The sequence below is a fragment of the Mustela putorius genome, unplaced genomic scaffold (assembly GCF_011764305.1).
Source record: "Mustela putorius furo isolate JIRA1106 unplaced genomic scaffold, ASM1176430v1.1 tig00003972_pilon_pilon_pilon, whole genome shotgun sequence".
NCBI classification, from domain to species: domain Eukaryota; kingdom Metazoa; phylum Chordata; class Mammalia; order Carnivora; family Mustelidae; genus Mustela; species Mustela putorius.
In genome coordinates, this window is record NW_025422115.1 from 18646877 (window position 1) to 18662047 (window position 15171).

Genomic DNA, 15171 nt, shown 5'->3' on the forward strand with positions numbered 1-15171 from the left:
TGGTGATCCCTGGGCCCGGCTCAGCAGATATTTCAAGGGTAGGAGCGACCTGGCTTGGGGATTGTTCTGTCTGTAAGGGAGGGAGGGGCTGAGACAGACAAGGGGGTCTTGAAGGCTTGAACAATTGGGCACATGGGGGCACACATCATATAATGGGGACACCTGGAAATGAAGCACGTGTAGAAGGAAGAACAATTTCTACTGGGCTTGAGCTACACAGAGCATCCACGCCAAATGCCACATGGACTGCTGGACACATGGAGTCAGAGATCAGAACAGGACAGGAGCTACCCACGCATTGGGAGTGATGGGAGCCCAAGTTGGGATCATTGAGGGAGATTATGGAAAGAAGAGAGATCCTCCAACCAATTCTGGAGAATCTGCAGAGGTTAATGGTCACATATCAGAACTGGGTGCCTCTCTTGGGCCACCCTCACAACCCATTTGACCCCACCAGTGCTGGGTACCACGGGCCTCCTGAAGAAATCCATTGGCTTTGGGGCAGCGTCACTGGCATAAAGCTCTGCTTTATCCTGAAACCAAACCTGTCTCGTGTTCCGCCCACCAGTCCTCCTTCAACCTTATATTACAAGTCCACCCCCTCCCTGCACGTTTTAGATCTTCTCCCTTGACGAGGCCACCCTGAGCAGCCGTGCCACATTGTTCATCAAAATAACCGAAATCACAGACGATTAAATCTGTGGTCAGTGACTGGGAACCATTCACTTTCATCGCCACAGACCCTCGTCTCTGCTGTCCTCTTCTGATGGAGCTGGGGAGGGGGTGGGGCTTTCTGGGATACTTCATTTGTGCCACTATTTATTACATTTCATCCAGTTAAACCTGGTCCATCACCCCAACTGCCACAAACTTTTCTTTTAAATTGCTAAATCCATGGAGTGTGAGGTTGACCCTTTCAACCATTTTCAGTGTACAATTCAGTGGGGGGAAGTACAGTCACAGTGTTGTGTGACCATGCCATGATCTTCTGCAGTACTGTTGTGACAGTTCCTGGCCCCTGGAAGGTGCTTGATAATTTTGTGATGGAAGGAAAAGAAAGAAAAATGAACGTTACCCAAAAAAGGTTACCCTCTTTTCCCTGCTTTGTTTCTTGTGGCATTGAGATCCTCAGGAAGAGGACAGGAATAAGGAGACCCCACAGCACTAGGTTTTGCCTCTGGATCAATGCCCACCCACTGTTCAGGGCCTTGGGATTAGGAATCTCCCCCTTCGTGCTGCCACCCAACTGCGCATCACAGGACTTATCCCCACTTCTGGTGGAGGGCCGGTCAAATGGGGAGGAACCAGGAAAAAAAAAAAAAAAAAGGCTCCTCTGAAGAAAATAGACTCTTCTTCAAGTGCTCCACTAATAACTGGTTCCAGGATTTTGTCAGGGGTTAAGGACACAATCCCCAATCTGTCGCTCCCCAAATTTGCCATTTTCCCTGTAAAACCGGTTATTTGCCCATCTCAAGTCTTCCAGCATTCATCTAGCCACTCATACGCCAAACATGATGAAGTATTATGGGCATGGAGGGTCAAGCAGTTCCCTGGAGGAGTGAGCCCCCACAGCATCCTCTGAGAAGAGAGGGACTCTGGGGAGTGGCTTTCGGGAGATGGGGCACAGGTGGTGGTCAGGGGTTGCCTAAGGATGGATTCTGTACATAGTGGGAAACCGTGGAGGGCTACGGCCCCCACCCTTACCATGTACCCCGGTTTTCCTGAAATACCCCAAACAGCTTCCAGACATCTTATCTCCAAGTTCACTCTGCACCAGGACAATCAAAGGGGCCAGAAGACAAAGCCATGGAATCCACCAGATCATCACCTCCCTACCTGGCCTGAACTTCAGTTCCTTCTTAACAGCCTCTGCAACTTCTTTCTTTGAGAAGGAAACACAACAGATGCTAAGCGGACCCTCTCTGTCTTCAGCAGTCAGTCTTGAGGCTCTTAGCAACTTTCTTCCACGACCTTTGTTCTAGAGCGCCTCTCTCCTTCTATACCGATTCCTTCTAATAACAGGGCTCCCCGGTTCTGCAGGGAACCCAGTCCCTGTGATGCTGGTGTGACTGACCCCTACCCTTGGGCCTCAGCAAGTGACTGGACCTGACTCACTGGAGAACCCTCAGTGACTGGCTCCAGAATGGGCCGATGAGCCAAACCACACCCAGCCGGGCTTCCCAGGGCTGTTCTGTTGGCATGAGTGGAAAAGACTCTTTCTGTAAAGGTCCGGATAGTAAATATTTTAGACTTTCCAGGCCATCTGATATCTGTCACAGCTACTCAACCCTGCCATTGTAGCAGGGAAGCAGTCATAGACAATGCATAAATGAATGAGCAGAGCCGTGTTCCAACACAACTTTATTTATGGACACTCGGATTTGAATTGCATGTAATTTTCATGAATCACATGATTTTTTTTTTCAACCATGACAAATGTAAAAACCATTCTTAGCTGTGGGCTATACAAAAAACAAGCAGCAGAAGGTTTGGCCCATGGGCTGTAGTTCATAGGAACTGGTTTAGGGACACACCAGCTCCACTCTCAAAGACACCCAGCTAGCAGCAAAAATGGGAACCAGTTGGGAACTGGTACATTAATGACGGCGCCTCTGCGTACTGGAGTAGTGCACAGCTTTTTAAAAGAATGTATACTGATACAGAAATAAGTCCATGACATGTGTCACGTCAGTCAAGCATACTGTCAACTGTATGACCTCATTTCTGTATTAACATATGGCCCCATGGCTGCAGGTCTGGTCCCCTACCTCTCTCTCCATCTCAGCATCACCTGTATTTCAGCGCCCAGCCTTCCTCCTCCACCACCGAACCCCTCGGGGTTGGCTCCTAGACCTTCTCCTCAAGTCTCTCTATTATTTTCCCCTAGATGATTTCACCCACTCCTATGGCTTTAAATATCGTCTATATGCTGGCAACTCCTAGATTTTCTTCCCCAAGCCCACACCTCTCATCTGAGCTCCAACTGTCCCCTAAACATCTCTTCGCTGGTGACTCACAGGCATCTCCCTCTTCAAACTCTGGATCTCCCCTCCTGAGCTCTTCCCGCTCAGGAAAGGCACTACTCTCCACCCTCTGCTCAAGCCAGAAACCCGAGTTTCTCTTGCCTCTACAGTCCGTCACCAAGAACAACCATTCCTGACCCCAAACTACATCGACAGCCAAGCCCCAAAACCAGCCTGTTGCCTGCTTTAGTTCAGCACACCCATTAAGAAAGGGTTTACTTTTCTAAACGGTTGGAAATCAAAAGAGTATTTCATGAGACACAGGAATTGCACGAAAGTCAAATCCCAGTGTCCGTAAATAAAGTTTGGTTGGAATGTAGCCACATTTCATTTACGTATTGTCTGCGGCTGCTTCTGCAGATGACAGCGGAACCGTGCACTTGTAATCCGTGCAAAACCTGAAATATTTACTTCTGGCCCTTTGCAGAAAAAGTTTGCCGGTGCCTGATACGGCTTCACCCTCTGTTTGTCTCCACCTGTGCTGCTCTCACTGCTTTGCCAAGTCCTTGTCGTCTCTTGCCTGGCTGACTACAAAAGCTTCTTCACTGGTCTCTCGACTTTCCCTCTGTCTCCTCACCCGGTTCTATACCCCAGTCTTGACTCCACACAGCAACCAGAATAACTGCTATAAAAACATAAACTGCATCAGGCCATCACTTCCAAGATGTCATCAGCTCCTCCAGGGCCCACAGAGCCCTACCTGCTCTGGCCTTGCTCACCTCCCCAGCCTCACCTCCTCCCATTTGTCCTTCCCCCACACTCGCCTCTTCTGAGTCCTACAACAGTGGATCCTCTTCTCCTGGGTTTTTGCAAACACAGTTCCTTCCTCCCGGATGACATGCGTAACACCACTTTATCCCGAGAGCCACCTTGGCAGAAAAGTCAGGAAGCGATCGGCCACCCTAGGGGAGTCCCTGTTACTCATTGCACAGTTTCCTTTTCCTCGTGTCATTCTGGACCCTCCCTGACAAGGAACAGTGTCTGCTCCATTGACTATTGTACCCTTGATTCCAGCGAAGACCCCGCACATGGTGAATGAATGAAAGTGACCATGTGTTTAGAGAGAGATGGATGTTTGTATATGGGAAAGGGGTCTGGAAGTGTGACAGTGAACCCAACCCTGGAACGTGGGAACAAGGGCAAGCATCTACTCCTACTTCTTAGTTAATATATTTCTGTGACTTTCACCATGAGTGTCTAATTCTTTCATTAATACGTAAAGGAAAACAGCAACTTGGGAGATTTTTAAAGATTTCAGACCAGGCTCCATCACTCACTTCCTAGGCTCCCTTGGCTCCCATTGCCTCTCTGGGTCTTTGTCTCCTCAACTCTCTAAGGTCCCACCACCATCCTGTGCTCTATGATCACATGCTGGGCTGTTGTCCTCACAAGAGCCTTCATGGGAAAAGTGAGCCCTGGTGTTTAAGGAGATGACTTTGGTGTAGAAGACACAGTTTCAAATCTAGACTCTGCTACTTCCTAGTCATGGGACTTTGGACAAACATCCTCTCTGACCCTCAGTTTGCTCATTTATAAAATAAGGACTTCAAATTACTCTCTTAGGGAGATTACAGGACAGCTGGAAATAGCCCCCTGTGGACCTTGCTTTTTAGGCCTTTTGTGTTGTTAAATGGAATCATTAAGCCACCTTGCCAGCCCCAGGGTACAGCTTGGGCTCTGGAGCAGGCAGCCCTGGGTTCAAATTCTGCCTCAAAAGTTTTTTTAGACACATGACCAAATATAAATGATTTAACCTCTTTGAGACTTGATTCCTCATTTCTAAAGCAGGAGTAACAACCCCTATTCCACAAGGGCTGCTATAAGAATAAGACCATATGCAGAAAGGACTTAGGAAAGCACCTAGCACCCACAAGCAGCAGTAACAAATTATTCCTGCTGTTATTATTGCCATAGTCATGCGGACGAGGCCACCTGGGCACCCCCGCCCCCAGCCAAGAGCTCCTCTGTCAGGCTATATACATCTAGGTCCCCCCACCCCCAGTGCACATTCCAGTATCTCCCCTGGGAAGCCCCGGTTCCGGGGAGCCCATGTTGACTTTAGGGTGACCTGGGAGCCCTGCTTTTCAGAGGTACTATCTTTTCCTACTCCAGGGCTCCCAATAAAAAATGCTTCTCATTCCCCACTCCTAGCAGGTTTCCCTCTGATACTCTCCAAATGCCTCAGGAAGGCCAAATGCCCAAAGGAATTAGGGGTGTAGAGGAGGCATCCATTCTTTGGACCACAAAGAGAATGACAGAGTGGGGGCAGCTGGCTGGGAGCACAACTCAGACCTGGAGGGTTGAGAAGGGCCTCCGGAGGCACAAGGGTGCAGAAGGAAAAAGGGTGCTTCTGGAAAAGCAAGCGCTCCCACCGATGCTCGGACTGGGATACCCAGGTCAGGCCTGCCCTCTCCCCAGCTCTCCAAACGAGATCTCTCCCTGTTCTGGGGACGGACAGCAGCCCAGGTCCAGCATGTGCCAGCTGTGTGTCTTTGGGGACGTGACTTCCTTCCCCTTTCCGGGCTCTGGCTTCCCCATCTCTACCACGGACCTAATGACGCTCGACTTTGGAGAACTGACATGATTAAACGAGGTGATGCTTGTGAAGCATCCAGCACAACCCCACCTCCAACCTGGAACCTCCGTGTTCCTAGCTGGAACCTCATACTGCAGGGGTGGCAAAACTGGGCTGTGGCAGCCGGGGTTGCAGAAAAACACATGAGGCCTTGGTCCAGACGTTTGATGTATCTGAGACCAAAGGAAATTTCTCACGGATCACATCAATCAGTTCCCACCCTCCTACTTCCCACAGGCCCAGGCTATGCCTTCCCCTGCAGCTACTGCCCAACCCCGCCCCCCAATGCCGCCACCCGGCACTCCTACCCTGGGGTCTGGAAAGAGGACAGCAATGAGAAACGGCCACCCACTCAGAGGATAAGCTCATGGGCAGTGACATCATTCCGCCTGCCCTTCCTCCTCCTCTGACCCCATAACTCAAGTCCACAGCCTCAGGCCCATGTGGTCATAATCTTAGAGGCTGTTTGTATTTGGACCATTTTTCTTCACACTCAAACCCCACATGTCCAACCAAGAACCAGCCAGCAGCAGGCCAGAGACGTGTTCTACAACACTTTCCAGAAGTGTCCTTAGATGCGGTGGAATCCCAACTCACAGGTCTACAGCCATCCTGCCAATCTGACCCCAAGCAGTACTGCTTAGCTCATGGTCAAGGCCAAATCCTGCTCCAAAGAATCAAGATTTATGGCTCCAGACAAGACAGGGCTACAGATTAAGGACTGAGGAGTTCCCCCAGGAAGGCTCAGAAGTCATCCTCACAAGAGGAAGGACACCACCTCCTCAGAAGAGACGATGCTTCTATAAATGTCCTTTCCACAAATGTTCAAGCACCCCGCCCCCCGTCAGGCATCTGAGCATCTCAGACATGCAGCTGGTCTGCTTCCATCAGGTGACTGGTCAGAGCTGCAGAGGACCAGGGACAGGAAGGAACGCCAGCTCCACAAATCCCAGCACCCCTTCCCATCTCAGCCTTGCATTAACACACGCTTCTCCCCTCTTACAAGCTGGATGGTCTGATTTCTTGCAGCCCACGAGTCTGGAGTAAATTGGAAAGCTCACTGAAGGCAAGCAGGAGAAACCATCAGCGATGTCATTGAAGAGAGGAAAAAAACCTCCAAATAACAGTCAAGTGATCAGTAAAAGTGTGGCTGAAGCCACTTAGTGCAAAGCTCACTTCCACAAGAGTCCCCTCTGACATTCACACCACTGACCCGAAATCACGAAGAAAAATTTCAGTGACGTCAGGAGTGTCCTGATGTACGTAATATGGCAGAGAAAGATTTCCATGCTTGATAGTTAAAATAAGTGTTAGTGCTAAGGCTCAGGAACTCTAGATATCAGGGAATGTACTCACCCCAAATATTCCCATTCCCAATGAGCTGGAACTATGAGCCATAGCTCACACCCTGCAGCCCCAGAGCCCTCCACCCCGCCCCACCACTCAGATGGGCCCAACCCATCAGACAAGTTTCAGCTTCAATTTCAAGTTTAGACTTCAATTTTTCCCAGCTTCCAAAAGCGTCCCACCTATGTACAGGCCCTCAAACTGCAGGGAAGGCTGCACAGCATCAGATTTCCTAGGCATTTCTGAGCGGCCAGAGGGAATGAGAGGAGACTGGACTAAATGCAGACCTCTCTTAAAGACAGAATAGCTTCATTACTTTCTAATACAGAGGCCAACAGCTAAAGACATGCATGTAAGAAAAGGACCTGGGCCTTAACTGAATGATGAAATTGACTCATTTACAACTACCCACATCCAGTTTGAAGGCAAATTGTTTTTCTCAATTAGATCAAGCAAACCCTTCCCCTCTTCCCCCATCGCTCCTGCACTACCATTTGCCTAAGGTTTTCCCCCAGTGATAGATCCATCCATTTCTGAGTCATCTGTCACGCATTTCTCATTAGGGCAGGTCTGGCTTAGAAATAAATCCCCTTTTCTGGCAGTTTGCTGCCTTAGGCCACCAAACCTGCCAACTCCCTGGTTAAACAGCATTCTGAGGGCCTTGGGACACTGAGGTTCAACCCCCCTCCCAGTGTGTCCCCCATCCTGGGTCCCCACCTTTGGGACACCAAGTTTCCTACCTCCTCTCTGTCCTATCTCCCCCGCCATCTCTTGGAGAATTTCAGAGTCCAAATTGCCCCATCCTGCTCCCTCGTGTTCGCGCCTCACCCCCAACACCTATTCACCCCTTCCCCCAGGTCAGCTTTCCCTACCTGTTCTTTTCAGAATCTGTCCCCCTCCCGCCCGCTGCTGCCCCCGTAAGTCCTCCCTTTAGGCCCAAGAAGAGTGGGCCCCCTTGCCCAACCTTCCTCCGCAGCTCTCCCTCCTCGGAGCTGGGACTCAGGGTGTTTTCCTCTGCAGGGCCCTCTGGAGGGCCCGGAAGACCCTGCTTCCCCGCTAACCCCAGCTGGCTTCTTTGAGCTTTCCAGAATCACCAACACAGTGACAGATCTGCCCCCACGCCCCTGCACGCCCAGGGCCCGGGGAATCACAAGCACCCACCAGCCTCCTCCAGGACCTCCCGGGCGAGGGCAGGTCCCACTGTGCCCCAGCCTCCTCGGCGACAAGCTTAGGGCGGGGTTGGATTGTGGCGGCCCCCGCTGCCTGGGGGCCCAGAGCCCAGCTGCGCCGCGGACCCGGGGAGTGGGCCGGGCGCGGGCGCCCTGAGAGGGAGGGCACAGCACGCGGTCCGGCTGCCAGGCACCGCTCGGCCGCAGACAAAGGCCGCCCCCACCCTCGCGGGCCCGCGCCACGCAAGCACTCACCGCGCCGCGGCCGGCTCTCGGGACGCGGGGACGCGGCGGAGCGCTGTCTAGCCGCCGCCGCCGCGAGGCCGGGCCCGAGTGGGGGTCGGGGACGGCCCGGAGAGGCCGAGGGGAGGGGCGGGGCGGGCTGGAGGAAGCCGCGGGCCCGGAAAGGCAGCCCGGGTGCGCCCCAGAGGCGGGATTGGCCCCGCGGCGGCTGTCCCGGGCAGTGGCCTGAGCCCGCCCGCTGGGCAGGGCATCGGCCCGGACCCCGCCCCTGACCCCAGACCAGATTCTGGACTCGGGCCAGGGGGCGCTGGTCTGCCCGTGCCCCTCCCCCTCCCCGTTCCCACACTCTCAAGATCCGACGTTTATATTCTGCGAGAGGGGACAGACAGGTGACTGCCCGCTGACCACCCCACCCTCCAGGCGGCTGGCGGCAGAGCCGGATCTCCAATCCCGGATCCCTCGAGCCGACCCCAGTACTGTGTTCTCCCTCCGCCCGGGGCTGGTACCGCGGCCTGGAAAGGGTTAAGTGGACTGCGAGGAATTAAGAGCTGCAGGGAGCTCTCTATAAATACAGTGTCGTGGGCGCCTAAGCCAACCGCAGGGTAATTTCCACTGAGCTGGTTTTCCTCTTTTCCTCCCACCCACGGCCACCCGACCAGCCCTGCCCCCAACCCCGGGCCAGGCTCCAACAGGGGGAGCAGCTCTGATCCCCGTGTCTGGGCTCCGTCCTTAGAGACCCCAGCTCCAGCCTGGGAGGAGATTGGGGGCGGGGCCGGGGGGGTGGCGTTAGGCGCTTACCTTTGCACATCCCGTCCCTGCATCTGCTCTCTGACCTGTTCTTCATCAGTTACAGACAGGAACAGCTCAAGTGTAGCAAGGTTTCTGGGGGCCAGGATCTAGACTCGGAGCTTTCCCTGCTGGGACCCCTTTAGAGGCTCACTACAGTCCCACCAGATAGATAATATTAGCTCCGTTTTACAGGTGAGAAACCTGAGGATGGATAGAAGGATTCGAACCCCGTGCTTTTGCCAGGCTCACCACCAAGTGGCAACAGAGAAGGAGGAGGGGGCTCAGGAAATAGAATGAATGCATGCGCATCTCTGGAAGGTGTAACCACTCCTAAGTTCTCTAGTATTTTATCTCATTTAATATTCACAACTCAGTGACTGGAATGCCATGATTATCCTCATTTGACAAATTAAAAAAATTGAGACATAGATTAATAAATTACTAAAGGATAAAAGTAGTAATTGGAGGAACAAGATTTGCCCCCTTGAATTTAAGTGCCGAATGCAAATTTAATTCTGTGCCTGCTTTTGTGTATGTGTGTGTGTGTGTGTGTGGCACATGGGTACGGACGTTTGTGTGAGCAACTCTGTATTTGAATCTATGTGCACATGTGTTTCTGAATTTAAGTTTGATAGCGGCTATGTCTATGTAACTGCTTCTAGGGATGGGAGCAGAGAACAGGGGTTCAAGGCACAACCATCTGGCTTGGAGGTCATGAGCTTCTCCACCAATGCACACTGCTCCCCCTGCCCTATCAGGTCCTGTTCCAGGCTGGGCCTGACTTCATAGATCGCAGGATGAGCAGCCCCCACCAGGCCCCACAACCTGGGGAGAAATATCTGAGGAAGAGGTGTCCTTAGGCTGAGAGAGCCAGGATCCCTCCAGCAGGACCCTGGAGGTGGCATAGAACTAATCTAGAAGAATGGAGTCTCCTTTCCTCCACCAAGAGTCAATCCTGTACCTTGTGCCCTGCAGTGGTGACACAGGTCGTATCCCAGAGGACTTAGAGTGTGGAAGCAGACACTTGACTCAGCCATGATGGACAAGGAAGGAATAGCACAGGACAGTTTATATGGGTGTGTGTGGGGAGAGATATTTTTTCATAATTGCTTAAGAGAACAGGTCAGGAGGAAAGAAAGTGAGTATTGCCTCACATTTCTGGAAGCAGTGGCTTGAGAGGGTGCTGATCCCCCCGAAAGGATAAACAGCTAGGGCAGGGAATAGATAGAGTGTCTGATATGGGCTCAGCTGAGACTCAAACACCTGCCTTGAACACAAACAGCTGGAGTGACCCTCCCTAATATACAGGAATCTCCACATAGCAGAGGGTGTTTTTCTAGGCCTAGTCAAAAATACATCATTTCCCAGGCTCCCTTGCAGCTAGAAGTGATCACGTGATCCACTGTGGCCAATGAGATGGAAGTGAAACTCTCAGGTTGGGGCTTTGAAAAAAACTTGTTAAAGGAATGGGCTTATGCAAAGGAAGACAGCATGGTGGTTCCTCAAAAAATTAAAAATAGAATCACTATGGGATCCAACAGTCCCACTTCTGAGAATAAACCCAAGAGACTGAAAGCACAGTCTCAAAGAGATGTTTGTATGCCCACGTCCATAGCAGCTTTGTTCGCAATGACCGAAAAGTAGAAAAAACCCAAGTGGCCATCCGTAGATGAATGGATAAATAAAATGTAATGCATATAATGGAAAATTATTCAGCCTTAAAAAGTAAGGAAATTCTGACACATGGTATGCCATGGATGAATCTCAAGGACATGATGCTAAGTGAACTAAGCCAGTCCCAAAAAGACAAGTACTGTATGATTCCATTTACAGAAGGTCCCCAGAGCAGTCAAATTCCTAGCGACAGAGAGGAGAAGTGTGGTTGCCAGGACCTGGAGGAGGAGGGGATGGGGTGGGGGTTGCTGTTAAGTGGATATGGAGTTTGTTTCATGAGATGGGAAGAGTTCTGGAGATGGGTTACACAACAGTCTGAATGTACGGAACGCTACTGAACTGTGCCCTTAGAAATGGCTAAGATGGTAAATTCTATTGTGTCTATATTTTATCACAATTAAACATTTTTTAGAGTAACAATAAGGAGCGGGCCTAGCTGGCATGTGCCTTCGCCTTTTGCTCTTCTTTTTCTTTGTGCCAGAAGTGCAGATACACAACAGGTTGTACAGCAGTCATCCTGCAGCTCTGGGGACAAAAGCTAAGGGTCGCTGAGGAGAAAGTCAGAAGCAGTCTGGTTCCAAAGGCATCATGCAGCTGCCTCCAGGACCCAGGATTGCTTCCAGCCCTTGGCCTCACCCCCAGAGCTGCCATTGCTCATTCAGGATTGATGAGAGATTGAACAGTGACCCTTGAGAGTCTCATCCTCCCCAGGCTCGCTGTAATATCAGACGCGATAGCATCAGACCATCATTCCAGCAAAGGGAGGCCATGTGCTGACCCTCCTATTACTTTTCCTGGAACAGAATCTCTGAGATGCCGATAAAATTCAAAGACATCTTTCTTTAGCCTCCTTAACATACAAAAGGACAAGTATTTTCCTCATCTATTTGAATACCCTTAAATCAAGCAAACTGAATTCCTTAACCTAGCTTTAAGGTGAGTGCGGGGGTGTGAGGTTGGGCTCCTTAGAGCAGCTAAGCAGCCCATCTTTCAGAAAGCAGCTCCAAGACGTTGGCAGGCCTCACCTAAGAACAATACCCAGAACTCTTCACTTCCCTAAGAAAGAAAAATCAAGTATTGGCTGTGCTGGGGGCCAAAGGCCCCTTTGCGTCATTTTTTCCAAGTTCCCTGTGACACCAGAATCTTGACCTTGGCCTCCCCTTACACAGGCTGCACTTTACCTCCAAACTTGTTTGCACTTTCAGGTCTGAAACTATAGTTTCAGTCCTGGATATTTTCGCAAAGGCCACCACCCCACCCAGCCCCACCCACTCAATTAGAGTGCAGAAGGCTGCCATTTGGGGCCGGCCAGCCAGCCCAGACTGTCTAAGGCAACCAAGTTTCCCTGAAATAACCGGATCCAGTGTAGGGTTGAATATAGAGCATAGTGACCAGGGCATGTTCCTGCTTTCTGCTTTCTTATTCCTGACACTTGAGTGTTAGACTTCAGGTGTCTAGATCCAAATACTTCCAGCTGGAAGCTTCTGGCAGGCAAAAGAGCAGGAGCAGCCTGGAAAAAAGAGCAGAACTGATCCGACAAGAACATCTTAACACCCCCACCCCATCCAACACATACACTGAAAAATAACAAAACATCTTCTAACAAGAAGACAAGCCTTCTAACAAGGCTTGTATGGCCAGCTGTCCCCATCTGGCCCACTGTCCCCTCTTCTTCCCTGGCCACCCTCTCCAGCGTCTGTCGTCCCCTGTCCCGGGTGGTAGCTTGCACCCTCCTCCTGCTGCTCTCCTCTTCCTTCTCCAGCCCACGCTTCCAGCGCTCGGGATACCAGGAAGCCATCTTGGAATCTGTCCTTCTGCTGGAGGGGCAGGGTGGTTCTCCAAACCGGAGGGCCTGGATGGAGTTAAGAAAGAAAACAACAAAAGTAAAAGAGCACTGTGGTGCCAGGAGACGTTTTTCCTTCATACTGGGAGTTGGTTTGGGTTTTCTGGGCTTTTTTTTTTTTTTTTTTTTTTTCTGATGACTTCTAGTCACGTGCTAATAACCCAGTTACCAGCACTTGCACAACCCCGAGAATGAGGGCCTCCTTCAGTATTGCATCACAGAGGCCTCATTTATGTCCCCTTGCCCTGGTCCTGCTCCTAGGTTTGGCCTATGACAGGCTCAGAGAAAAGAGCACAGAACAGAACAAGTTAAGGGTTCCAGAGAGAGGGATAAGACCAAGAGCCCCAGGCTTGGAGAACAAAGGGGCCAGGAGAAGCCAGCAGAGGAGACCTTCCTAGGGAAGACAGTGGATAAACCATTTGAAATCCAGAAATCCTAGTCTCAATCCAGGTGCTAAATCTCAAATCCTAGTATTGCTTTTTGAGTTACGGGGACACGTGATGGTCATGTGGTTTTAGCTGGGCTTGAGGTACGTGCTTGGACATCTTCAGGACATCCGACCATGGTTCCAGCCCTGGCGCTGGCACAAGGGAAAGCTAAGCTGTCCCAGTAGTGAGAATGGTTTATTATTCACCTGCCAGTTTTTTTTTTTTTTGTTTTGTTTTTTTCTTGAGAGAGCAAGAGAGAAAGCATGCAAGCAGGAGGTGGGGGGCAGAGGGAATGGGAGAGAGAGAGTCTTATTTTTTTTTTTTAAGATTCTATTTATTTATTTGAGAACAAATGAGCATATGAGTGGAGGGAGGGGCAGAGGGACAAGCGGATTCCTGGCTCAGTGGGAACCCTGATGCCAGGCTGCACCCCAGGACCTGAGATCACAACCTGAGCAGAAGGCAGACGCTTAACCAACTGACTGACCCACCCAGGCGCCCCAAGGGAGAGAGGATCTTAAGCAGGCTCCAGGCCCTGTGTAGAGCCTAAAACACACCTCGATCTCATGACACTGAGATCATGACCTGAGCCGAAACCAAGATTCAGACACTTAACCAACTCAAGCACCCCGGCCAAATCCTCATTTCCGAGGCGGGATGACTGAAGGCCAATCCCAGGCCCTTTCTCTTGCTGGCTTCCCTCAGCCCACTCTGCCTCTCATGTGGAGACATGCGGGGTGTGATGGAAGTTGTCCCTCCCGGACCATGCCTTGTGTGTGGATCGGTGACCCCTCAGGTCACTGACCCTGGAGAGAAACCCAGTCTGAGGTAGGCAGGCTATACGAGCTCCAGCGTCCGGTCAGCCCTCTGATCGTTTCCCTCCCACCCTGCTTCTGTCACCAGAAGTGGGCTCTCTCCCCACTGGCTCCATCCCCAAGGACACGCACTCTGTCCGACGTGAGGATTATTTCTTATTGGCATAACTGTTTTTTCACTTTTGTGGTTAGCAGTTGCTAATGAATACAATCTTGCAATTGTTTTCTTAAAACAGGATTTTCAGCACAATAACATATTTGGCATCTCTTCTTCTTTCCTCGTTTCCCATGATGAGATCATCGCAAATACAACTTCTAAAGAAATCTCTACAACCAGGCTTTCCGAGGAAACCCGACACCCCCACAGACAAACCCGTGATGGGCCTTGGGTTTCCAACCAGGGCCTTGAGCAGCGTCAGACTTTATCCACTCAGGGAGGCATGGCCACCTCTGAGGAATGATCCCAGCCACCCCTGGGGTGTTTCCACTCACCCTAGAAATCCCCTGTTCCATTCTGTTGGAGTCGGTATTGCTGTCAAAATGTCCTCCCACTTCATCAATCTTCACACCCTCCACACGTCTGTAAATATTCACACAGCTCAGTTCCCTCCCCTCAGGGACAGGGAGTCGACCAGATGTTGGCCTCTCAAACTGGACAAATCGGCTTACTTCCCGTCTCTTTCAAGAAACACGGGCCAACTTCAACTGTGGTTGGTTTTGACATGTGCTGCCCAGTGTTCTCTGCTAGTCCCAAGTAATTTCAAGAGTTCCTCAGGGCAGACCCCCAGCTTGATCTCCTCAGGTTCCTCAGCCAGGTTCCCCTCCCCCACCCCTATACCTCCTAATATTGTAGCTGGCAGAAATTTTGAACTCTGGAGTGAATGCCTCAACCCAGACCAGAGGGAGTGAGGTGTAGACGGGACAGTGGGCTGGAAACTAGGACATCAGGGCTCTCCCCCCAGCCCTGCCAAGGATGGCGCATGGGAGGAGGAGAATGGTTTAGCTGTTCTGGAAAAGGAGCTGCCTCCTTTACTTCTGAAAGAGTCCTGCCCTATGTCTCCAAGGACCTACTGAGTCAGCGACTGTTTCTTCCAGAGAGCACCTGAAGGATTTTCCCCTGGGGCCCTGAAGGAGGCAGGACTAATGAAGCAGGCTAGCACAGGCTAAGTTGGGAAGGAACTAACAGATTGCCTCCAACCTCCCGACCCTTTTGCAAGTTGTCCCTACTGTGGTTGACAGATGCACTTGCTACCCTGAGCCCCCTC

The 15171-nt window shown here is 51.2% G+C and overlaps 1 protein-coding gene across 5 annotated transcripts in view; it reads right to left on the minus strand.

Annotated features, from left to right (window-relative positions):
* Positions 1-8697, minus strand: part of CD276 (CD276 molecule) — a 30220-nt gene extending 21523 nt beyond the window's left edge. The window contains exon 1 of one of the 5 annotated variants that reach the window (XM_045070536.1): positions 8370-8697. The gene's annotated coding sequence lies outside the window, so the exon portion shown is untranslated. The other 4 variants (XM_045070537.1, XM_045070533.1, XM_045070535.1 and 1 more) reach the window with 4 other exon arrangements.
* Between the last annotated feature and the right edge of the window lie 6474 nt (positions 8698-15171).